The sequence below is a fragment of the Scyliorhinus torazame genome, chromosome 10, assembly GCF_047496885.1.
Source record: "Scyliorhinus torazame isolate Kashiwa2021f chromosome 10, sScyTor2.1, whole genome shotgun sequence".
Taxonomy (NCBI): domain Eukaryota; kingdom Metazoa; phylum Chordata; class Chondrichthyes; order Carcharhiniformes; family Scyliorhinidae; genus Scyliorhinus; species Scyliorhinus torazame.
The window spans coordinates 68,678,535-68,704,639 of NC_092716.1; positions in this window are offsets into that span (position 1 = coordinate 68,678,535).

A 26,105-nucleotide genomic window follows, 5' to 3' on the forward strand; every position below is an offset into this window, starting at 1 on the left:
GCTGCACCGATCCTCTGTCCGGTGGGAGCAAGCAGACAGGCAGCGTAAAGCCCCCAACTTTACCTTCAGATACGGCCGGAGAATTGCCGGGTCCGTGGCTGTGCATGCACACAGCGGCGGCCTGCAGCGGCCGCACCGTGCAACATGGCGCCGGCCGTGCGCGGATCCGGCCTGCCAAAGAACTTCCCCCCTTTGACCAGGCTTACCACCCCCGGACCACCCCCCACCAGTGCCCACAACCCCCGCAATAGCCCCCCTGCCTGTGGAACGGCTCCCACCCGACTGTGGTGGCACTGGACTCAGTCCGCAGCCTCCACGCCGGGTTCATGAAAATATAAAGGACAAGTGTTCCACGCCGTCGGGAACACGGCTCATCGGGGGCGGAGCATCGAGGGAGGGCCTCAGGTGCCGTCCTGAGGCCACCTGACGGCGTGCGGCGTACTCTGCGAACACGCCGTTTTTGAGGGGATGAAGCATTGCGAAAGCGGTGCTGCCCCCGATTTCGGCGCAAACAGTGATTCTCCGGCCGATTGTCGGCAACCGAAGAATCCCGCCCATTGCATTTCACATCTACAACAATTCATGCCTTATATGGAATTCAAATATTATTTTGAGCCAAAAATTAATTAAATAGTTGATATAAAGCATACATAAAAAAAAGAAAGAGTCAGCTATGGCTCAGTAGTAGCACTCTTACGTCTGAGACAGGAGGTTGTGGGTCAAACCCTACTCCAAAACCCTGAGCGCGGATATGAAGGTTAACACTCCAGTGCAGTACTGAGGGAGTGCTGCACTGTCAGAGTTGCCACCAATTAGATGAGACAATAACCAAAGTCCTGTCTATCCTCTCAGGTAAAGAATCCCATGGCATTATCTTGAAGAAGAGCAGGAAGAGTTATTGCTGGTGTCCCATGATCAACATCACAACAAAATAGATAACTGATCATTATCACATTGCTATTTGTGGGAACCTGCTATGTGCAAACTGCCTGCTGCATTTCATACTTTACAACAATGACTACACCTCAAAAGTACTTCATTGGCTGCTGTGTTTTGGGACATTCTGAGGTTGTGGAAATCACTATATAAATGCAAGTAATCTCTTAGTAGTACAGAACTTGAACAGTGCTGAATAAAGAGGCATGCTGTGCTGTATTGCACTCATCAGGACAGATTCAAGAATGCCAAATTTCAAAGGGAGCAATAATTTATACTGCATGAGAAAAGGGTGCTGATAGGTTTACAATTTGACTCAGATTGGTCGAGGCATTGCCATGGTGAATGCACCAGGGAACGATCGTTCCCCAAGCTTTTCTTTAATTCAAAGAAGGTGCAATGCCTCAACATGTTCTTTGTTACTGCAGACGACAAGTCGCTGCATATGACCATATGTAGCTTCAAACACGAGTAATTGAGCCACATTTACAACAATTTTAAGACGGTCAGTCAGGCTGGCAATGTAATTCTTAGCAGGCTCGGGATTGTTCAGCAAGCGACCCTAAGGCCACCACTTTCATACCTGGAAGGTGCCCTGGAAGGGAAGGCATCACCAAAATGTGAGTAACAGGTGAAAGTAGTAGCCGTAGCAAAACAAGTGGTATTTTTCACTAACAGTATGCTGCCATCACGCCAAAAAGGTGATCTGCTACCACGCACACAAGTAATGTGGTAAATGAATTTCAGCGCTGGTGTGATGTCAGGTATGAAAGCCAAACATTCCAATGGCTGGTGGGTCATATCAAACAGCATAATTTCTTCAGCGGTTTGCGATAGGCAGAGTATTGATCGCTTTCAACCAGCCTGTGCTTGTAAAACTCAGAATATCATGTTTAACATTAGATATGATTCCATAATAGGGCAGCACTTTTTGAACAATTTTGAGTATGTTCATTTCATTATCTATGAAATTATAATTGAATATGTGCATTTCTTTATTTCACCTTCTTCTGCATAATTGTACATTATTTTTAAAATGGAAGAAAATACCTGGATATCGTATTCCAATAAAAGAAATTGAATTATCTAATTAAATACACGTGAACTGATGTTCTGTTCACTCGAAATGAAATGGCTGCTGCTTGCAGAAAAATACTTTTCATTGTACCTTGGTACGCGTGACAATAAACAAAATCCAAATTAGCCGGATGTCCATACACTGTTCTGTGGGCAAGAAGTTATTCGTTACCCATTACAATGTTCTCAGAATCATCTTACTCTACCTCTGCAATATGAACACACCACCTGCTGCACTAGCTGGCAGAGTCTGCAATGCAGTAACACATAACACCCTATATCATTGTGGGGAAATTGTGAGCACTAATCATTTGATTATAATAAAAGCATTATTCCCCCTGACACTATTCCCTTGGGACCTAAGCGTTGATGAAATCAGACCTTCACTGAATGAAGGTGGTCTGTGAACACCTATACAATGCCATGCCTCACTGGTTTCTTTGGCTCTCTGTTACTTAAGACTGCTGAATACAATGATGCAATTTCATCATATGAACTCCATGGCAGTTGAGTGACAAAACAGAGCAGATATTGCAGTCTATTGATTGGTGACCCTGTCCAATGTATAATTAGAGTTCTTTATTTGTACACTTCCAAACTGTAATCTTTAAATTGTACTGACACCCCCACAAAAAGAAATTGGCCACTTCATGTAAGTTTTCAATGTTGCTCTTCCACCTGTACAGCTCAGTGTCCATTAACTTGATCCATGCAAACTAATTTTGAGAATGCTAAGAAAAACTGTTGTAAGTCGAGAATGTCCTACAATAAATCCATTCTATGTGAAATATTTTAAATCAGTTTTGACTAGGGGCGGCATGGTGGCAGAGTGGTTGGCACTGCTGCCTCACAGCGCCAGGGAGCCGGGTTCAGTTCCAGCCTTGGGTGACCGTGTGGAGTTTGCACTTTCTCTCAGTGTCTGTGTGGGCTTCCTCCGGGTACTCGGGTTTCCTCCCACAGTCCAAAGATACGCAGGTTAGGTGGATTGGCCATTTTAAATTGCCCCTTAGAGTGCAGGTTAGGTTCCGGGGATAGGGGGGAATGGACATGGGTAGAGTACCCATTCAAAGCATTGGGGCAGACTCAATGGGCCAAATGGTCTCCTTCTGTACTGTGGAGATTCTATTAGGTAATTCTATGATGTTTTAGGCTCCATCGAAAAAGACGCATTAAAACTGAAACAATGGCTAAAATACTTTCCCCAGGATTTTAGCCCCACAGAGGCATTGATTGTTGCTGTGTTATATGATTTGTGCTACTCCATGGTATCTGATGTAAATGAGCATTCTTTCAGAGTAAGCCTAGAAAATGTGTATTGGCAAACTGTTCGAGCATGGGAGCATCACGGCCAGGTTCAATGCTGCCCTCGTCCTTGATCCCCATGCACAACTTCCAGTTGATTGGATAGCAGTCAATGGTTCCACCCCTCCCAGGGGTGGTTCTCTACTGCTACCCTGGCTCAAATCAAATACCTAAACATAGATGAAGGAATTAACCAGAGACACTTTGAGTCTGATAACTCAGTTGCTCAGTGGGTAATGCAAGAAGAACCAAGTAGTTTGGAGCCATTTTTCAGGGTTTCGATGAAATGATTAAAAACAATTTACTGTACTGAAAACATAGACATTTCAAATATCCAAATATCAATATAAAAAGAAAATGTTGCAAGCACATTAGAAAATGTATTTTGTTCTCATCCACAAACAGAAAAAGTTGGCTACCATATGCTCCTTCATCTCTCCTCCTCTTTGTCTTGGCCTTAGAACGTTTGGCAACTTGTAGAGTGAGCTCAGGCATTCAGTGCACAGGGAATAGGAACTGAACTGAACTCAAGGGATTACTCGAAATTTTGGTGATATCAAACAAAACACAATCAACCTTAAACACTTCACTTCCCCGCATCTTTGAAAATGCTAAAGAATTTTGGTGACCCTCCAATTACAAACTCAATGGGGGCTAAATTTGGCAGTCTTCAAAAACGGGAATAGGGATCAAGATGCGGTCTTTACATTGCCTGCTAATTTGCATGATTGTTGCATGAAGCTAGTGTCAAATACATTGTTCAGTGGCTGCTATGCCTCAATGAGGGATCCAAATTTATCTGAGGCTAGTAGAGTATAAGGGTCTGATACAGAAAAGGTTAACATAGGATTGGGTACAGTATCCAAACCTAGAGGGCAGTCTTGGACTAGACAGAGATGTGTGCAGAGGAAAGCATGGAGACAGTTTCCAGTTTAAAGCCTATACTGTATATGTGCACATAATTACTAGTAGGTAATAAACACTTACTGTTAAACTACACAAGACTCAGAACCTCTTCGTGAGATCTACTGAACTATAAACATCTTACAAATGGTGACAGTGATCAGAACAACCGAGAACCTCACGGAAGCTCGAGAAGAAAGCTAAAACCTGGATGATCGAAAGAAAACCTGATGAAAAGCATCAAAAGCAAAATCATAGGAGCGTAAAGATGAAACGCTCCAAGGCAGGATTGGAAGGAGAAGGTACAAAAAACTCCACACTGCACCAGAGCACACCAATGGATCTGGTGGAAGTCCAGCTTCAATATTCAGAGAAAGCTGAGTCAGAAGACATTTTATTTCTTCGTTCAAGGGGTGTGGGTGTCGCTGGCTAGGCCAGCATTTATCATCCATCCCTAATTGCCCATGAGCAGGTAGTGGCACGCTGCCTGCTTGAAGAGCTGCAGTCCACGTGGCAGAAGTACATCCGCAGTGTTGTTTGGGAGATAATTCCAGGATTTGGACCCAGTGACAGTGAAGGAATGGCGCACATTTCCAAGTCAGGATTGTGAATGGCTTGGAGGAGAACCTCCAGGTGGTGTTGTTCCCATTTTTCTACTGCACTTGTCTCGCTAGATGGTGGTGGCCGTGGGCTTGGAAGGTGTTGTCGAAGGAACCTTGGTGCGTTCCTACAGTGCATTTTGTAAGTGGTACACCCTACTGTCACCATGTGTCAGTGATGGAGTGAGAAATGTTTGTGGATGGATTGTCAGTCAAGCGAGTTGCTTTGCCTGGATGGTGTCAAACATCTTGAGTGTTGCTGGAACTGCACTCATCCAGGCAAGTGGGGAGTATTCCATCACACTCCTGACGCATTTCTTGTAGCTGGTGTACAGGCTTTGGGGAGTCGGGAGGTGAATTACTCATGGCAGGATTCCTAGCCTCTAATCTGCTCTTGTAGCCACAGTATTTATATGGCTAAACCAGTTTGCTGGGTCAAAATCCTGGAACTCCCTCCCGAACAGCACTGTGGTTGTACCTACATCACATGGCCTGCAGTGGTTCAAGAAGGAAGCTCACCACCACCTTTTCAAGGGCAAATAGGGATGAGCAACAAATGTTGGCCCAGTCAGCAAAGCCCACATCCTGTAAAAATGAATTTTAAAAAGGTTTCTGGTCAATGTTAACCCCCAGGATGTTGATAGCTGGGAATTCAGTGGTGGTAATGCATTGAATGTCAAGAGACAATGGTTGCATTCTCTCCTGTTGAAGATGGTCATTGCCGAGCACTTGTGTGGTGCGATTGTTATTTGCCACTTGTCAGCCTAAGTCTGGATTTTGTCCAGGTCTCGCTACATGTGGGCATGGACTGCTTCAGCTTCTGAGAAGTCATAAATGGTGCTGAACATTGTGCAACCATTTTTGACCTTAGGATGGAAGGAAGGTCACGGATGAAGTAGTTGAAGATGGTTGGGTCCAGGACACCACTCTGGAAAACTCCTGCAGTGATGTCCTGGAGCTGAGATGATTGATCTCTAACAACCTCAACTACCTTCCATTGTGCCAAATATGACTCCAACTGGTGGAAAGTTTTCCTCCTTATTTCTATTGACTCCAGTTTTGTTAGGGTTCCTTAATGCCATACTCAGTCAAATGTGGCCTTGTTATCAATGGCAGCCACTCTCACATTACCTCTGGTGTTATGCTCTTTGGTCCATGTTTGAATCTGGTTGTTGAAAGAGCAGTTCAACTCCAGAGAATGAAAAAACACAATTAAGATCAAGCAACTAAATGCCAAAACGACCAGGTTCAAAGCAACCTCCTATACTTCAAGGTTTACCCAGTGCAACAGAGTTTCCCACTCCTACAGCTGTTGTATAGATGAGAGCCGGGATTCTCCGTTGCGAGTCCGCCCCGCTACCGCTGTTAACGAGGATGGAGAATTTGGCACTCAGCCGAATTGCCCCTCACTCTAGCGAGACAACAGAATCCCACCGCCGTGAATGGACAGAGAATCCAGCCCAAGATCTGGAAGACTTATAAAGCCACCAGACCACCTGAACCTATAAACACTGAGACTGGTGGGAGGGGCAGAAGAAGAAGGGTAGCAGAAGTACTATAAATATGTTGAGTAAATGGGCATGCATTGTAAATACTTTGGACAAAGATTTGAGGGAGGTGCAGTGTAAGCATCTGACATAGAAATGGTTAATGTGGGACATGTTACACATGTCACTCCACTTTTTAAGAAGGGTGAAAGGGGAAAACGGGAGGAACTGTAGATCAGTTATCTTAACATCTGTGGTGGGGAAATTGCTGGAGCCCATAATCAGGGATGGGGTAACTGAACAACTCTCAAAATGTATTTATTTTAAAAATATTTTTATTCAAGGCTTTTCAGCAAAATATAAATATACATAATATCAAAAGAACTACCGAGGGGCATCAGAAGAACATCCCATCAAACAACAACCACCCCAACCCTCTAGCCCTCCTGGCACTGACCCTCAACCACATCCTGCCTTCTGCTTATTAACCCCCTTACCCCCCCCAAAAAGCCCCCGCCTCCCTGACCCCTCAATCCTCCTTGGAGAAATTGATGAACGGTTTCCATCTCCGAGTGAACCCCCACAGAGCGAACTTGATCTTCTCTAACCACAGGAATTCTGCCAGGTCGCTCACCCACACCCCTGCCTTCGGCGGCTCTGAGTCCCTCCAACATAGCAAAATCCATCTCCAGCCTATCAGGGAGGCAAAGGCCAGTATATCGGCCTCTCTCCCTCACAGCACTCCCAGGTCTTCCGACACATCAAATATAGCCATCTCCAGATTTGGGGACACCCTCAACCTCAGTACATGACATCCGAGACCCCCTGCCGGAACTCCCTCAATCTTGGGCACGCCCGATTACTTCTTAAAATTTTGGTCGATCAGGGTGAGCCAGCATGAATTCATGAAGGGAAGGTCATGCCTGACTAATCTTATTGAACTTTTTGAAGACGTGACTAAGGTAGTTGACAGGGGAATGTCAATGGATGTTATTTATATGTTCTTCCAGTAGGCATTTGATAAAGTCCCACATAAGAGACTGTTAACTAGGGTGGAAGCCCATGGAGTTGAGGGCAAATTATTGACATGGTTAGGAAATCTGTTGAGTGGCAGGCGACAAAGAGTGGGGATAATGGGTAATTACTCTAATTGGCAAGAGGTGACTAGTGGTGTACCACAATTAGTCACATTATTCATTAATGACTTGGATGATGGCATCGAAAGTCATGTATCCAAATTTGCTGATATACAAAGTCAGGTGGCATTGTAGACAGCCTAGACGATAGCATAAAATTAAAAAAGAGATTCAATGGGCGGGATTCTCTCAGCCCATGCCGGGTCAGAGAATCGCCGGGTCGGGCACGAATTGCATGACGCCAGTCCGCCGATTCGCCAGTGAGCGGAGAATCAGCGCCATTGGCGCCGGTATGGTCAGCGTGGCGCCGGTCAGGGGCCGCTCTACGTGGCCCCCCCCGGCGATTCTCCGCCCGTGATGGTCCCGCCGGCGCCGTTCAAATCTGGTCTTACCCAGCGGGACCTCGGCATCGATCCTAATGGGGTGCGCGGGGGGAGGGGGGTGTCCGAACCCGGGGCGGGGCCTCCACCATGGCCTCGCCCACGATCGGAGCCTACCGATCGCAGGCCGACCTCTCGTGGTGGGGGCCTCTTTTGCTCCGCGCCAGCCCCTGTAGCCATACGCCATGTTTCATCGGGGCCGACGTGGAGAAGGGAGCTACCGCGCATGCGCGCAGTCGCAGTGCGCATGCGTGCATTCACACCGGTCGCAGTGTGCATGCGCGCATTTGTACCGGTCGCAGCCGCATGCGCGCCGGTCGCAGTGTGCATGCACGCATTCGTACTGGTCGCAGCGCGCACGCGCGCATTCACAGCGTGCATGCGCAGACCCGCAGTGCCCATTTGATGCTGCTATCAGCAGCTGTAGCGGCGTGGGTCGCTCCAGTGCCGTGCTGGCCTCCTGTAGGGCAGAGGATCGCTACACATAGCGGTCCAATGACGTCATCGTTAAACTCGCCAGTTTTTATGACGCCGTCAACACTCTACCTTCAGATGGGCGAATCCCGCCCATTGACAAATTAGTTGAATGGGAAAATTTGGGGCAGATGGAATTCAATGTAAGCAAGTGTGAGTTGTCCATTTTGGACCAAAAAAGGATAGATCAGAGTACTTTCTGAAGTGAATCGAGTACAGTAAATGTCCAAGGAGACTTGAGGGTTCAGGTGCATAGACCTTAAAGTGCCAGAAACAAGTGCAGAAAAGAATCAAAAAGGCTAATGGAATGCTAGCCTTTATACATACAGGATTGGAGTAAAAAGACACAGAAGTTATACTGCAGCTGTACAAAACCCTGGTTAGACACCACTTGAGTACTGTGAGCAGTTCTGGGAACCACACCTTAGGAAGGATATTTTGGCCTTGGAGGGAGTGCAACGTAGTTTACTAAAATTATACCTGGACTACGGGGATTGAGTTACAAGGAGTGATTACTCAAATTAGGCCTGTTTTTGCTAGTATTTAGAAGGTTGAGAGGTGATCTGATCAAAGTATTTAAGATTTTAACAGGGAAGGACAGGGTAGATAAAAATAAACTATCACCATTGGTTGGAGATTCTAAATCTAGGGGGCATTGTCTAAAACTTAGGGCTAGACCATTCAGGAGAGATGTTAGGAAGAACGTCTTCACTCAAAGGGTGGTAGAGATTTGGAACTCTCCCACAAGCAGCAGTTGAAGCGAGATCAGTTGTCAATTTTAAATCTGAGATAGGTAGGTGTTTGTTAAGCAAAGGTATTAAGGGATGTGGGCCAAAGGCAGGTTTATAGAGTTCGGCCAAAGATCAGCCATGATCTCATTAAATGGCAGGATAGGCTCATGGGGCTGAATGGCCTACTCCTGCTCCTCTGTCCCTATGAACAGTATTGCCCAGAGTGTAATGTAAAGTAGCACATGTCGCAAGTCTAGATGGCAGTCTTGGGCTGGACAAAGACATGTGTAGAGGCAAGCACGGAGATAATTCCTAGCTTAGAGTTTATGCTGTACAAATGTACATAGTTACTATAAATTATCAACACATACTGTTTTTTTTTTAAAAACTTGTGAGACCAAACAAATGGCACACATCTTACAACAGCCAATTAAAACAAGCTAGAACTACTTAAAGCCAACTGTAGCAGGGTTCCAACTGTTTGTGGAAGAGAGTCTGAGGAGGAAAAAGGGCGAATTATGGTACAATAAGAGAGAATATGTGCTCCAAAACTCCCTGGCCTCATTGGATGCCTTGGTAAATGTGGTGGGGAGGATGAATGAGCTTCTCTATCCACAGGAGGCCCCTCAGACAAACTGTGCTAAGGCAATAGGAGCAGACAATTGTGGTCGCCAGTTCCAACAGTCAAACCCTGAGGAATGCAAAATGCTTAAGTGAATTAATCTTCAAATCACATATCCCACCAAAAACACCCCTAACCTCACACATTTCACAATGCAACACAAATGCAACAGGCACCTACCAACCATTAATCACAACTCATCTCACATTCATTGCCACACTTCACCCTCATACACATAGCACTGCTGCAAGTGGCACACACATCTTGTACAGACTGTCAGATATTCAACTATGAAAATCCCATCACCCAAACAGATTGCATCACAGTCACTGACACACTTCCCACTCTCTCTTACAGGACAAATTGGCACTAAGGGGATACACAAGGCTGTTTAGTTAGTGTTTGTATGCAAAAAGGTTTATAAGTTCAGTTTGGAATGCTTATGTTGTGCTGTTTTTAGTTTCACATTGTGGCCAAGGAGACAATGGACTCCCCAGCGTCAGATTTACGGGGTATGCCAAAGATGCACTCGGGAATCCCTTTCCCAAATTCTGAGGTCAGCATTTGCACCACAATTGCCCAGAAGTGTTAACTTCCCCTGGGCGGGCAACTGCGCTATGAAGCATCCAACAAGTGTTTTAAATCGGCAACTTCAATGGTTCTGCCATGGTTATACTAATAGTTACTCTGTAAAGGTTCGAAGAAATAAAACCACTTCTAACTTCAGCGTAATTATTTTAAGCACCCAACCTCTCCCGGAAAATGACACCCCCCCCACACCCTTGACACCCTAGGGGTTTGCCAACCCCAACCCGCCCCCACCCCTGACTGCCATGTTATTCTCCCAGCCCCACAGACTCCCTACCCCTACCCTGTGGGCCAAGCACTTATCCCCAACTCACCCCTCCCGATGCGCAATGCACCAACTCATCCACCGATGCCTGATCATCCCCCCCCCCCCCCCCCCGGCCGGTGTCCAGCTTCTCACTCTCTCCCCAATTTCCCCCACTCACCATCCACCCCCCTACTCCTGGTGTCCCAATCACCCCAGTTATCTTATTTCCCCTCCCCCTTGGTGTCCAAACCCTCCGATGTTTGACCCCCCCCCCCCCGATGTCTGAACTCCCTCCCACCCCAATGCCCGATTCCCACATCTCCCAAATCCTATCCACTTACCTGAGACACTTAACTTATCCCTGTCTGTCATTCTCAATGGGACCTTTAAACCTACCTGCTTACGGCAGCTAGTGCAGTTAAAAAAAAGGAGCATGTCCTCCTTCACTCCGACTCTCTTAGATTTCGATGCTGGGCATCGGACACAGCTCCGCTGACTGGAGCTCACCCAGTCTGAGTCAGAAGGTCAGCTAGATAGGCATGGAAGAAACTTGGTGCAGGTATGTTGTACAGAGTGGCAATAACAATACAATGAAACAATAACTCTTAACTGTTATCTTTATCTCCACTCAAACAACACCCATCATGGGTCAAAATCCACTTTTAAATATAGTTAGTACACCCAGGAATGCTTTCATAATAGAGACATCTTGGATTCTGTGTAACCTGCTAGCCTTTGAGGAACTGCTCCTGTCCTGTTCACAGGCAAATATTTAACTCACTGTTTTGAGAGAAACTGCTCCTGTTCATAGACAGATCAGAGAAGCTGCTTGTCTGTCCACATCCCAATCCAAAACTGAAATTCAAAACTGAAAACTCAACACCTGATTGCTTCAACCCGTGCACCTCCCATTAGCTACATCATCTCACTGAGCGAAACACAATGGTTCTAATTATCTACTCCCGAGGGAACCTCAGTTATATAAACAAAATTCTATGCGCCCAACTTATACGATGCTTTAATTACACCGTTCTCCAAAAAATATAACTGCCTTTCAAAACGGGCTTTTTAATAAACACTACTGCAGCAGTCATACACACACTAGCCCAGGCTTTTAACCCTTACTGCACCAAATACATATAACACGATCTGAAATTCCTACATCCATCACACACTGATTGCCACTCCGAGGAAGTAATGTTGGTGAATGGGGCATTGGGGGTTGAGTTTACTGGTATCGGAGTCGATGAATCCTTCACAGATAGCCCAGCCAGAAAGGAATTGTCTAGGTTTCCTCCTCCCTTCCTCGTCCCCCTCCTGACCCCGCAGCTTGTCATAGACTATCTTTTGGCAAGAGCTGTGCCCTGAGATTGTTCAGTATGTTACAGCTCATGAAGAATCTTGACATTCACTTTTCAAATGCTCCAGGGTTCATCTAGAATGGCTCGCTCAGTGAAAACATTGTTTCAGCAACATATTGGTCTCTCGATTACACTTTATGGTGACAGAATGGCTTTCGTTATACATGTTGTTCATGAGTGTAGTTGCACACCAGAGCCATGAGTCCTACCATCAAAGGATGACTCTTCATACCCAATACCTACCCTTTGGTTTATTATGGTCAGGGGACTATGATCAAATACAACAGGCTCAGCAGAGTGAAAGCATCATGACTACAGCCTCGATACCGGTTATTGATAACACTGCATATGCTGGCATTCCAGCTGGACATTGAGGAAGTGGAATCCCTTTCCATTGTGATACACACTCAGCACCTGTAAAGTGATGTGTGTGAAATTAATGGTGCACTGCCCCATGGGAAAGCCTGCAAACCTTGCAATGCTGCATTCTCGCTCTACTTGAATGTTGTCGACTTGAATGTCGTCAGTTCTCTCGGAATACAGAGCCTCAGTGATTTCCCTTATGCAACAGTAGATGGCAAAATGGGAGATGTGACAAATACTACCCACTCCATCTTGAAGGAGACAAATTATTAGATGTTCACAGCTATGGTCACCTTCACTATCACTGGCAATGCCATCCTCGCCATGGCTCTGGGGTTGCAGCAGGTGAAAGTTTCAGCAAGGATATCCTTACTGAAGTGCAGACATCCCACACACTGTTCCTCGCTGAGGTTCAGGTAGGAACATTGTTCCCTGAAAATCCTGGCCAGTTAAAGCCTCCTGCTGAGATCTCTTATCACCCTCTTCCTCCTCCCTCTTCTAGCAGCTTGTTCTGCTTTAGGTTATCTTATTCTGCAGTCAAATTTCCTCCCTTCTCTCCCTTTCAAATGGTCTATCTCCAACTCATCCCTTCTTTTCCTTGACTTCTCTGTCTCTGTTTCTGGATTTATCAACCAAAATTCTCCACAGGCCCACAGACTCCCACAGCTACCTTGACTACACTTCCTCACACCTTGCTCCTTGTAAGGACTCTATTTCATTCTCCCATTTCTTCCATCACTATTTCCACAATGGAACCTCCCATAGTAATGCTTTCCATATGCCTTCCTTTTCTCCCAATCAACGAGTCCACCCCACTGCTGTGTAATAGGACCATTGATTGTGACCATTTTATTTCATGTGCTGCTACTTTCATCTCTCCCGTTCCCTCTGATAGTTTTCCCTTGTTCTCAATTTCATCCTATCAGTCTCTCTAATCAGTGCATCATCCTCTGCCATTTCTGTCACCTTCAGCATGATGCCACCACCAAACACATCTTCTCTTTCTCACTCGTTTCAGCCTTCTGAAGGGACTGTTCCCTCTGCAACACCTGGTTCATCTTTTGGGACTAAAATAAATGGTTCACTGAGCAGTATGGGATTAATAGCCAGGGTCACATCACATGAGAAACCCAAATAGGAGTAAAAATCATTGGACACAAAGAAAAGGCAGTAATCTTGCACAGTCATTAATGTATTAAAACATCACTTCTATATCTGTGTTTCAATATCTGATTATTTGAAGCAAAGACATCTTTAATAGAATATCTTATGGTAAAGACAAAGTATTATCTGGGATCTATTCAAAAATCATAGACCAAAGTTGTTGCCAATATCAGTATAGGGCTATCTGATTTTAAATTCAATTGTCTTCAGTGAGTATTTGTTCCTCTGGTACCTTTATAACCTTAATTTGAACATTCCAAATATTGTAATTGAGCTTAGATACAAAAGCATATGAATAGAACAAAGAACAAAGAACAAAGAACAATACAGCACAGGAACAGGCCCTTCGGTCCTCCAAGCCTGTACTGGCCATGATACCAACCTTGGCCAAAACCCTCAGCACTTCCTTGTGCCGTGTCCCTCTATACCCATCCTACCCAAGTGTTTGTCAAGATGCCTTTTGAACGCCATTAATGTATCTGTTTCCACAGCCTTCCCTGGCAACGCGTTCCAGGTACCCACCACCCACTGTGTAAAAAACCTGCCTCACACATCTCCTCTAAACTTTGCCCCATGGGTCTTAAACCCATGCCCCCTGGTGACTGACCCGCCCACCCCGGGAAAGAGTGCCTGCCCATCCATTCTATCCATGCCTCTCATAATCTTGTAGGCCTCTTATCAGGTCACCCCTCAACTCCCGTCGTTCCAATGAAAACAGTCCGAGTCTATTTAGCCTCCCACATAGCTAACACCCCCTAGACCAGGCAACATCCTGGTAAACCTCCTCTGCATCCTCCCCAAATGATGTTCACTTGCAGATACACTGAATGTGATAGTTTTGTATTTTAGAGTCTGTATTTGTATGGCAGCACATCAAACAAACCTTAAATTTGAAAAAAACCCAATGAAAGTTTCGAGCAGAAACAGATTATGATGATTCTTTTTAACAATTCTGACTAAAATTTGCTTGATGATATAATATAACAAACTTAAGTGCAGATAATTCATCTAAAAAAAATATATATATATAATTCCAGCAAATTATATTTAAAGCACAGGCTATAATTTGGGGGCAAAAAACAAACCATGATGAGAATAAAAGGGAAGCCATTAATGTAAGAATTTAATATCTAGACTGCAGCCTCTATAGTGGAGTGCATTCCCAAGCATTTGATGGTACGATTGATTTTACAGTGGTAGTGACTGGAATGAAGTAAAGGATTACATGTGTCAAAGAAAGTCAATAGTGTCTGTCTCTGCAGTCTACATTTTGTTGTAAATCTGAAATTAAACATACAGCGTAAAAGCAGCCAGTTCATCGAGAAAATAAAACCCTCCCTTGGACAACTACAAAAGCAAAGAAAACCCAAAAAGATATTTGATCATTCAAATGTAATCCTGGTTTTAAAGCCAGAGCTCTGCACTGCCTGATTAACCTAAGAGTTGCCACAGGACTTTGCCTTCTGATCATGCCATTGCTTATTTTCTGAAAATTAATTTATTTTAAGGACAATTTTTCCCAATTCAAAAATGGACAATTTAAATATTCGCATTCAAGCCAAAGCTGGATAGTTGTCCAGATTTATGTAAAGAATTAAGACACATATTTTCTCTGTAGTACTAACATTTGAATCAGTTATTAATTGCAGTATACTGTCCAAATAATGTTTAGTCAAATACAATTTCTTTAAAATGTGGAATAAGTAAGATGTGACAAGTCGTTGGTTATCGCTTTCAGCAAATCAGGTGGTCAAATTTTTCTAAGTAAATTTTCACTTGGCATTGAGGTCAATGAAGCATCATCCAAACATTGTACAGTGCAGGTGATGTCCTTAAAGATAGTTTTCTGATCAAGAAACAAATGTATAAAATCATTTTATAGAATCATTTAAAAGAAAAATGGCCCCAACTCTAATGGAAATGAAACCTCAAGCACACAGGTTGAGGTAGGTTTTAGCCTGTCACCTTACATCTGAATGAAGTGTGAAGGTGCATTTCCACACACTGTGGAACTGACTCAATGCCTCAAAGCCCCATTTATACCACAGCTGTAAATTTGAATTCGCAGTTGGGCTCAAATGAATTTCTAATGGTATTGGATAGAAATTAAATTCAATGTGTTCATATTAGTCGCACACTAGGGTGGCAGGGTGGCCCAGTGGTTAGCACTGCTGCCTCACGGCGCCGAGGAGTCGGGTTCGATCCCAGCCCCGGGGTCACTATCTGTGTGGAGTTTGTACATTCTCCCTGTGTCTGTGTGGGTCTCACCCTCACAAACCCAAATATGTGTAGGGTAGGTGGATTGGCCATGCTAAATTGCCCCTTAATTGGGGAAAAAAGAGAATTAGGTACTCTAAATTTATATTGGTCTCACAACAGCTCCACCAGTGGAATGAATCTAATTTAAATTCCTTTGCATGTCCTCTGCTCTGCTGCAGCTGCATGTGTCAGACAGGTAATTCAATACTGTCCGGGCCGCATTTGGCCTTTCCCAGTAAATGGGCTTTATGATTCCTATTTTCTGGTTGGCACGGGGAGGGTTAACTGACAGTTGGCTCTATCAGCTCACGAAGATAAATCGCAGTTGCTTGAAGTCAGCTGACAGCGGTTTAAGCTGTTGCAATCATTGTAATCATCTGGGGGTTTCTTCTTTTATCTTACTAAACGCAAAAGCATACCAGGAATAGGTAATATCAGCTAGCTGTCAGGAGTCTGGCTCTTTACATAAATAACAGCTACATTATGTAAATTCTGTTGACAAAATGTAATAAAACAAAAACATTTCAAATATGACCATTCCCTGATGCATTGCTTTACCTCAACATAGTCACTTATAGTGTGCATGTGAGATTATATTGTTTGCTTTCATCTGTCAGAAATCAATATTTCAAACAACCGATAAGAGAGAAAATTGAACTGGGAATAGACTGAAGTGCTGTAAAACTACAAAGCACAATTATCAAAAAGCACTTAAGGTACTTAATAGGATACAAGTATAAAAATACCCAAATTAATGTCTGGAAAGTATAATGAGAACTTTTTCCACGCTTTTTGATCACAACCTCCTATGACCCAGCAAAGCCTAAACTGTCAATACAGTTCACAATGATTATTAACCACCAGGGGGTTACCACAACCTCTTCGCCTGAACTGTGCTAACATTTATGGCAGGGTTAATTATTCAATTTATTTAAAAAATATATCACAGCCGCGTTTGCTTTACCTCAATTATTACAATTATAATAATTGTGGGAAAAAGTAATCAGTTGAGTTTGCTTTAGTGCCAAATATTGCGTAACTGTTTCTTGAATCTCTATCCCATTCTCCTTTCACATCTTTTTCTTACTTCATACAAATTCACTGCTTATAACAAAAGCAGATGAATAGGCCAAGAGCTCTGCTATAGGAATGTTGTCATGAAAATCTGCCATCATTGCATTTTCTAATGGGTGATACAGACAGATAGTAGATAAGCCGCAGTTGCTGATATTTACACAATGCCTCCATAACTGCAGGAAAAGAACCACAGTTGCATTATACACCAGTAGGGCAAATGAGTTGTAAAAGGATTGGATTGTCACAGCACAAAAAAGGGTAGTATTAGCTCTTTGGCTCCTCATGGGAGTAAAAGGGGGGACCGTCAAAGAAAACGCAGGTAGAAGATAGGGGGCGGGAGTTCCGTTTCTGAGACTAAGTGTTGACGCCGGTGCAGAATTCGTGGAGTTCCTCAACAGCAAAACTGGCTCCGCACCTGGACGATTCAGCTACTGTTAAGGGGCTGGCACCGGTGCCACGTGGAACACAATTGATTCCAATGAGAAACGGTGTTGGAATCGCTGGTTTTGCGATTGACACTGAGGAGGCTGACAAGTTGCGGCCGCATATACACACCACTCCTCACACACACCATCCCAGCCAACAAGATGGTAGCAAGACCCGCGACCTCACGTTTCACGGATGCCAAGCTGGAGACTCTCCTGGACGTGGTAGAGGAGAGGTGGATGGCACTGTACCCCGACCCGGGAAGGAGGCTGCCAGACACCGCCATTCGCCGTGCCTGGACATAGGTGGCAGAGACGGTGAGCGCCATGGGCTACACAGTCCGGACTGCAGTCTAATCATGCACCTTGTCTTGTGTCTTGCAGGACATACTGGAGATGGGACGGGTCCATCTAGTGCTCTCTGCCCCCCAGCCAGTGCAACAGCCGGAGCCCATCCATGAGCCAAGCACGACGCTCAGAGCAGCTCATCCGCTAGCCATCTGTCCGGGACGCAGGAGACCGCGGGGCTCGAGTCGGAGGATGACACAGATTTCCTGTCACAGCTGTCTCCAATATCCTCCACCATTCCAGAGACAGTCACCTCAATTGGACACTTTAGTGAAGAAGCTCCTGGGACACTCTTTGATGCGCACCCCACAGCTGATCCGGTATGATGGAGGTAGGAACACTCAAGGGGCGGACAGTCGGAGGGCAGACCGTCCCGAGGAACTAGCTACCATCCAGACGGGTTTCGGACCTCTGGAACGGACAGTCCCATCGATTGTGGAGATGCAGTCATAGAGCCCGGGACTACATGAGGGGTTGTCGGCGAGCATCCAGCACTTGCAGGTGCAGTTGGAGGAGTCCAACCGCGTGCAGGAGCAGGAGGGGGTGCTGACCATGCATGCCACCCAGACCAACACTCCACGGGTGGTGTCCGTGGTGGAGGGATTGGAGTGACGGTTTTGACTATGGATCAGCATGTCCAAGGGCTGGGGCATTCTGTGCAGGCTCTGGCCGAGGCCCAGGACAGGATTGCCGTCTCACAGGCAACCATGTACCAGAGCCACCTGGAAAATCTCAACAGCGCTCCTGAGCGTGTCCCAGTCACAGCAGGTCATGGCTAGGAACGTTGCTGGCACTGCCCAGAAGCTGGCTGAAGTGGCACAGACACAGGGGGAGGTGGCCCAGTCCTATCGGGACTCCAAACTTCTAAAATGTTGCTGTGTTGTCAAATGCCCTACCCAGCTTCACAGAACAACACAACCCTTGATTCAGCCACTCTCACTCCCCTCCATTTCAACCCAACTTCCGAATCCCCCTTCCCTGGGATTACCTCTTGGCCTTGGTATGGGCTGACATTTTTGAACTCTATAGACAAGCTAGGGCAGGTCATCTGATTTATTGCGATGAGGCCCATGGACAAATTTGCTTTGATTGTAAAATTCTGTTGCTGTAATTGCAGCTGCTTTGCGAAATAAAGAATTTATTTGGCAGATATTCTGATATGTGAGTTTATTGGTGCTGGTTAAAACACCTTTTGACTTTGCATGATCAGGTCAATGTTAAATGCACACATATCAGTTTTGGTAAGTTTATATGCATGCTAAGGCTTCTTCTGTTGTGTATCAGCAAGGTGTTTTATCATCCCTGATGCCTTGTTTGTGCTAAATTTGGGAGGATCGATGTAACACAATCCAATAAAACTCATGAGCATTAAATGTAGCAAACAGCTGTAAAGTTATCATAATTCAGAACTTGATACCAAGAATCTTGGTGGAGGTGGCCTGCCATCGTTATCACTGCAGTATCCACAACAGGTGCAAAGCTGACTTTTTAAAACTTAACATGGATGTTTGAAAAGTGCTCAGGTGGCTTTTGTACCACCTTTAAACTCCTCGTGTAAGAAAGAGCTAACTCTCCCATCTGTTCATTTTGAATATTGGGAATTCAACATGCTGGCAAGCCCTGCCTGCTCGTATTTTTTGTAGAAAACAACCAAGCATAACGGGTTGGAAGGAAATTAGGGTAAATTATGATTTGAAAGGGATTTTTTGAGAACCATGCGCAAAGTTCGGGAGATTGGAGGGGGACGTGGGGGGTGGGGGTCGTGGAGAGAGGGTTGGTTAAAGGTCAGAAATAAATATCTGCATATTATTAAAATAGGGTACACACTACCTGCCTCGAAGCCTCATTCACTGTTACAACATTTTGGTCACATCTTCATCTCAAAATTGTATTCTGCCCTGTCAACATGTCCTGCTCAATTTCGCTCGGTGAATCTCACAAGGTGGTTTCAAGTTCTGGCCACATGTTGACTCCAAGGCGTCAGATTCTGAAGTCCATCTTATACATAAAAGAAAACAACTTGAGCCTCCCAACTGCACTTATTCTTTTCTTCATCCATGTCTATCACCCTGTTCTCTTTCCTACAGCTTGTGAAATAGTTTAGACCCTGTTCCTGTCAAATATGGACCGGGCAATTTTAGATGCTTCTCCCCGCCTTGCTATAAGCCCTCTTCTATCTCCTACCCTGTCACTTCTGAGCTATCCTTCAAGAGAAGCACCTGAGGGAGAAGGACCGACTGCAGGTAAGGAAGAGCTGGGTTGGACAGACGTATCATTCATGTTACGGGACAGGTGGGGTAGCTATCTTGATTAGCAAGAGAACGGTGTTTACGGTGGCAAGGGTGGTTACGGTTCCAGGCGGACGGTGCACTAGTAGTCCTGGTAACGTGTAAGTGCCCAACTGGGATGACACGGATTTCATAAAGAAGACCGTGGCAGAAAACACCGACATCGACACACACCGACTGATAATGTGAGGTAACTTTAACTGTGCACAGGATCTACTGACAGACCGATCAAACCCCAGATGAGGGAAAAAGACAGGTATGGCTAGGGAACTTGGAGTATACGTGGAGCAGATGGGGGCAGTGGACCCATGGCGGTTCCTACATCCAGGTGAGAAGGAATTCTCGTTCTTCTCACCAGTACACAAGGTAATACCCGTATCAACGTCTTTGCAGTGGGGAAATCGGTGCTTACAGAAACAGTAAGAATGGAATAATCCACACCACATTACATGGATGTGAGGTTGGAGACAGTCTGTGCCCTACGCCCCGCATGGAGGTTGACACGAACCTCATGGCCGACAAGGTCTTCTGCCAGAAAACATCACGGCATGGCGGCACAGTGGTTAGCACTGCTGCCTCACAACTCCAGTGACCCGGGTCCAATTCCGGCCCCGGGACCCTGGAGCTGTGAGGCAACAATGCTAACCACTGTGCCACCGGGTGACTGTCTGTGGAGTTTGCACCTTCTCCCCGTGTCTGCGGGGTTTCCTCCGGGTGCTCCGGATTTCCTCCCACAGTCCAAAGATGTGCAGGTTCGGTGGATTGGCCATGATAAAATTGCCCTTAGTGTCCAGGGATGTACAGGTTAGGTGGGGTTATGGGGATGGGCCTAGATAGGTTGGTCTTTCAGAGGATCGGTATAGACTCGATGGGCTGAATGGCCTCCTTCTGTACTGTAGAGATGCTATGATTCTATGAGAAGTTGAAAATGGAACTGAACATCATGCAATGATCCAAATATCCCCAGTTCTGACCTTATGATGGAAGGAAAGTCATTGATGAAGTAACTGAAGATGGTTCGGCCCAGGACATTGCCCTTGCGAACTCCTACAGTAATGTCCTAGTGCTGAGATGTTTAGCCTCCAACAACCATAACCAACTTCATTAGTGCCAGGTATGACTTGAACCGGAGGACAAGGTCAAGTCGGGTTTGTCCTTTGTTGGGCATTTGTATTTTTTATGGGTTAAGACTCGGAAATGGGGGAAAATCTGGAGTCTATTGTTTTATTTTTAGAAAATCAAACTGATCAAACATTTGATTTTGGTGTTGCACATAAAGGTAAAACAATCCCTCTATTGTACCTCAAATGTTTTAATTTTTTGATGCATTGATCTTTGAATACAGATAGGTAAGAAAATGATGTGAGTGCTTCTGAGAGGCTCAGGGTCTTTTCTGTGAATTTGCAAATAAAAGCCTGTCAGAGCTTAAAGAGGAAGCAGTTACAGATATTCTGTCTGTTGTCCAGTTGAAAGGACACTGCTATTTAACTTGGTTACGTGCAGAATGGGGCCTACCTTGTTGTCAGCAATAAGCCTCTCCTGCATTTGATAGAAATGACTACAGAATTATCTATTTGAGCAACTGCAACATTTCTGAACTGACTTATTGTTTCTGAAAGATCCATTTCAGAAAAATCACAGGGCAATAAGGGGCTAAGAGAGCCAATCAGCCAATCTTCGTACCTCCATTCTGTGAAGGTTACTGTAACCCTTCATAGTGTACCAGCTGTCAGAGGTCAAGCTGTTCCGCTGCTGGATTTTGTATGTTCAACAGGGAAGAAAATTAATCATGGCAAACTGCAGGAGTAACCGGTTGCTAGCTTTCCTTTCCAGGAGATTCCCGAATAATCCTGGAGGGGTTGGCAATCTTGTAAGCATTGCTTCTTCTCGCTTCACAGCTCCTTCTTCAAAGTGCATTGGCTCTGATCTGGACTGTACATTCTTATTTGCAAATATGGTCAGTCATACTAGATTATCTGACATGTCTTTCATCTCGTATACATAACTGTGGTAGAAACATTTATGACACACATTCAAATGCATCTTGAATTGTATTATTTTTGCCAGAAGCTTCAGGCACTGTCAGGTTGTATAAATCTTACAAGACATAATTTACCCACTTGTTTGAAAAGCACCTAGTGCATTAGAATAGTGGGCGAAATTCTCCGACCCCCCGCCGGGTCGGAGAATCGCTGGGGGCTGGCGTGAATCCCGCCCCCGCCGGTTGCCGAAGTCTCCGGCACCGGCCGGAGGCCGGAATCGCGCTGCGCCGGTTGGCGGGCCCCCCCGCTCGATTCTCCGGCCCGGATGGGCTGAAGTCCCGCCGCTAAAATGCCTGTCCCGCCGGCATAAATTGAACCACCTACCTTACCGGCGGGACAAGGCGGCGCGGGCGGGCTCCGGGGTCCTGGGGGGGGGGCGCGGGGCGATCTAGGCCGGGGCGTTCCCCCACGGTGGCCTGGCCCGCGATCGGGGCCCACCGATCCGCGGGCGGGCCTGTGCCGTGGGGGCACTCTTTCCCTTCCGCCTTCGCCACAGTCTCCACCATAGCGGAGGCGGAAGAGACTCCCTCCACTGCGCATGCGTGGGAAACTGTCAGCGGCCGCTGACGCTCCCGCGCATGCGCCGCCCAGAGATGTCATTTCTGCGCCAGCTGGCGGGGCACCAAAGACCTTTTCCGCCAGCTGACGGGGTGGAAATTCCTCCGGCGTCGGCCTAGCCCCTCAATGTTGGGGCTCAGCCCCCAAAGATGCGGAGCATTCCGCACCTTTGGGGCGGCGCGATGCCTGTCTGACTTGTGCCGTTTTGGGCGCCAGTCGGCGGACATCGCGCCGTTTCCGTAGAATTTCGCCGGGTGTTTTTCAAACTTTTTTTCCCGGGACCCGCTTTTGCCAACCGGTCGATCTTCAGGACCCACATCGGCCGACCTTCCCGATTCATGCCGGCCGACATTCGGGACCCAGACTGGCTGACCTTCGCTATCCACGCTGGCAGACTTTCGCGAAGCATGCTGGCCAACTTTTGCAACCCACGCTGGCCGACTTTCAAGACACAAGCCATGTTTGCATACCTTTAATGCAAAAGCAGAGCCTGCGTGGTCCTCATGATCTCACTTGAATCAGGCTCAAAGGAGGAGAGAGCAATGTGCATATCAAATGCACACTTTAACCACTTCCTTTGTGCTGTCGTCATAGAATCCCAGAATTACAGTGCAGAAGGAGGTCATTCAGCCCATCGAGTCTGCACCGGCCCTTGGAAAGAGCAACCCCTACTTAAACCCACACATCCACACTATCCCCGTAACCCAGTAACCCCACCCAATCTTTTTGGTCACTAAGGGCAATTTATCATGGCCAATTCACCTAACCTGCACGTCTTTGGACTGTGGGAGGAAACCGGAGCTCCCGGAGGAAACCCACGCACACACGGGGAGAACGGGCAGACTCCGCACAGACAGTGACTCAAGTCGGTAATCGAACCTGGGACCCTGGAGCTATGAAGCAACTGTGCTAACCACTTGTGCTCCACTTTATGAAAATGGAAAATCCAACCTTGCACCTGTAACTCATTATGAAGAACAATAGCAACAAAATGCATGTTTTACTCGGCACTGGATACTCTTGGGAAATGCTACTCCAGAATGCTGACAGCCTCATGGGCATTTGGCCTGTTTTTAAAGTGATATCACAGGTCATTTACAGCAGCATAGTCTTTTAATTTGGAGTCAGCTGTAAGTTAGTAACTGACTCTGGGGTCTCAACTTCAAAAATAATTTCACCCACCACTTCTCTTTCAAAATCTGAAACTTCTCCTCTCATTTTCCAGTACTTCCCTGCATATAACACATATGAGCTTTGCATCCTTATTTGCATTGACACAATTGAAAAAACGATATCTGGACTATCCTGAGCAGTTCTCTTCAGCAGTGTCTGTCGTGAGATCCTGTCCAATAGGTAAACTGCCTATTTGAGTCTCTGGCCATCTCCTACTTTTAAGAAAACCATTCATCTTTACTGTTCACTTGCCTTGCTTGCCAGCAGCTGAAAAATGGAAGCAACACTGCTGCGATTTGCCACCAAAAGCACTTATCTGGAGGGCGCTTGATGTCAAGTGTTCATGCAGGGTGCATGATCTGCTCTCTGCTGCCGCTTCTGGCCGGAAGACTCCACACAGCCTCATTTATTTCCATTTAAAAGGTGGCTGTTGAGCATTTCTCCCGCGACAATGGAAACGGCGCGGCCGATCGCTCCACGATACTCCCGACACCTGCCCGGGTCCCGACCCGCACTTTGAAAAACCCTGCATTAGACTGTTGTCAGTCAGTCAAACAAAGACACATTCTGTCTGGCTAGTTAGTTCACTAAGTGTCATACTGGGATGGGGAGTCACGAATGGGAGTGGAAATATGTCTCCTTCATCCCTTCAGTGTTCTTGTATTCATCGTCAAATTACAATGGTCTAAGTAAATAGCATTAGTCTGACTGTGCACTAGCACAGCTCTCAGATATACTGGAGATACTGTACTGCTTGTTGCAGGCACACATGCAAATGCTCATTTTGCAGTGATTAAAGCACATTATTAGCAGTTTTGTTAAGATTAACGTTTAAGAGGCTTACAGATGACAAACAAGTTTCATCGCATCAAAATGTATTGGAATGAAGTGCAACACCCAGAGATGAACCGAAGACTTTCAAACACATTGCATTTCACAGTCTTTCAGATAGCAGTACTTTCGTTATGTGCCCAAAGTGTCCTTCAATATATCCACATGAAGTCTTTTAGGCAGTGAGTTATTTCACTCAATGAATGGCAAGTGTGGCTTTACAAATGAAATTGTTGAACAATTGCTATAAACCAATATTTGTTAATGATTCAGAGTTGATGTGCTCACATACTCATGTGGCGTTATTTTCCTCTGGCATTTGCTAATCTCACTGTAAATGCCACTTTATATAAAGGACCAGCAGATCTTTAGAGATTGAATAATCTCAGAAAGCCACATTTTCTTTATTCTTGCGAGCTGCCATCAAGTTTTCAGTTAACTCTAAAGCTATGGAGGCGGAATTGTTTCCTTTTAGCAATGGGAATTGTGTGCTTCTGATTTGAAGAGCCAGACAGGAAAAAAAAAAAAATTTTTTTTAAAAAGTAAACAACCATGATGTGATGGAATGGTGGAATAGGCTTGAGGGGCCAAATGGTGTATTCTTGCTCCTAATTCGTAAGTTTGTTTGACAGTGTGTCTAGGTGGCACAAATCTCTACTACATTGTTACTTTGGGCCCAATTTAATAACGTGAAAGAACCAGTAATCTCTGTTGGCAGGGACTGAAGCAAAGTGATGTAAAATATTTTTTTGAGAACAAAAGCTTCAGATTTCATATTTTGCTCAGCACAAATGTCGCATTTTAGTGCAGAAAAAGGGAAGAGGCAATTTTGAATGAAAAACTATACAGAGACAATTTTCACTTTGGCTGTGTATCAAGCTATCCGATAAAGTTAGTAGAATGCTGATTTTTGTCGTTGGGCAGTATGGGCTGCCAGAGTAAGTCATGCTCCCTTTAGGTAGTTCACCAAATAGGAGGACAGGAAATCTGACAGAAAGCTCAGCGCCTATAGGTCTCTGAACACAAGCATCTCCAGAACTCTCGAGTGAGTGACGCACATTGCATAGTCACACACACTTAAGACAGATATTACGGGCTCGGACGAAGCTGATAATAAATGTACAGCCATTTGTGTAAACCAGTACAGTGAGAAAACATGTTGAAATCTATGTATTGCAAAGAATACTTCTGTAGGAGATGGTAACCCTGAAATGTAAGTTCATATTAATACCAATGTTAATCTTCGGGTGGGTCCTTGATGGCAATAGGCAACACTGTAGTAGATGTGACATTTTGTTGTAGGCCTTTTTGCAGGGTGTGATAGGGCAGCACGGTAGTATAGTGGTTAGCTCAATTGCTTCACAACTCCAGGGTCCTAGGTTTGATTCCCAGCTTGGGTCACTGTCTGTGAAGTCTGCACGTTCTCCCTGTGTGTGCGTGGGTTTTCTTCGGGTGCTCCGGTTTCCTCCCACAGTCCAAAGATGTGCAGGTTAGATGGATTGGCCATGCTAAATTGCCCTTAGTGTTCAAAATTGCCCTTAGTGTTGGGTGCGGTTACTGAGTTATGGGATAAGGTGCAGGTGTGGGCTTGGGTAGGGTGCTATTTCAAAGAGCCGGCGCAGACTCGATGGGCTGAATGGCCTCCTTCTGCACTGTAAATTCTATGAAAAAGTCTGTGACAGCCAATTTAGAGAATCACAACCTTTTGAAGCCTTGCTTATCGGAGAGTTTCAG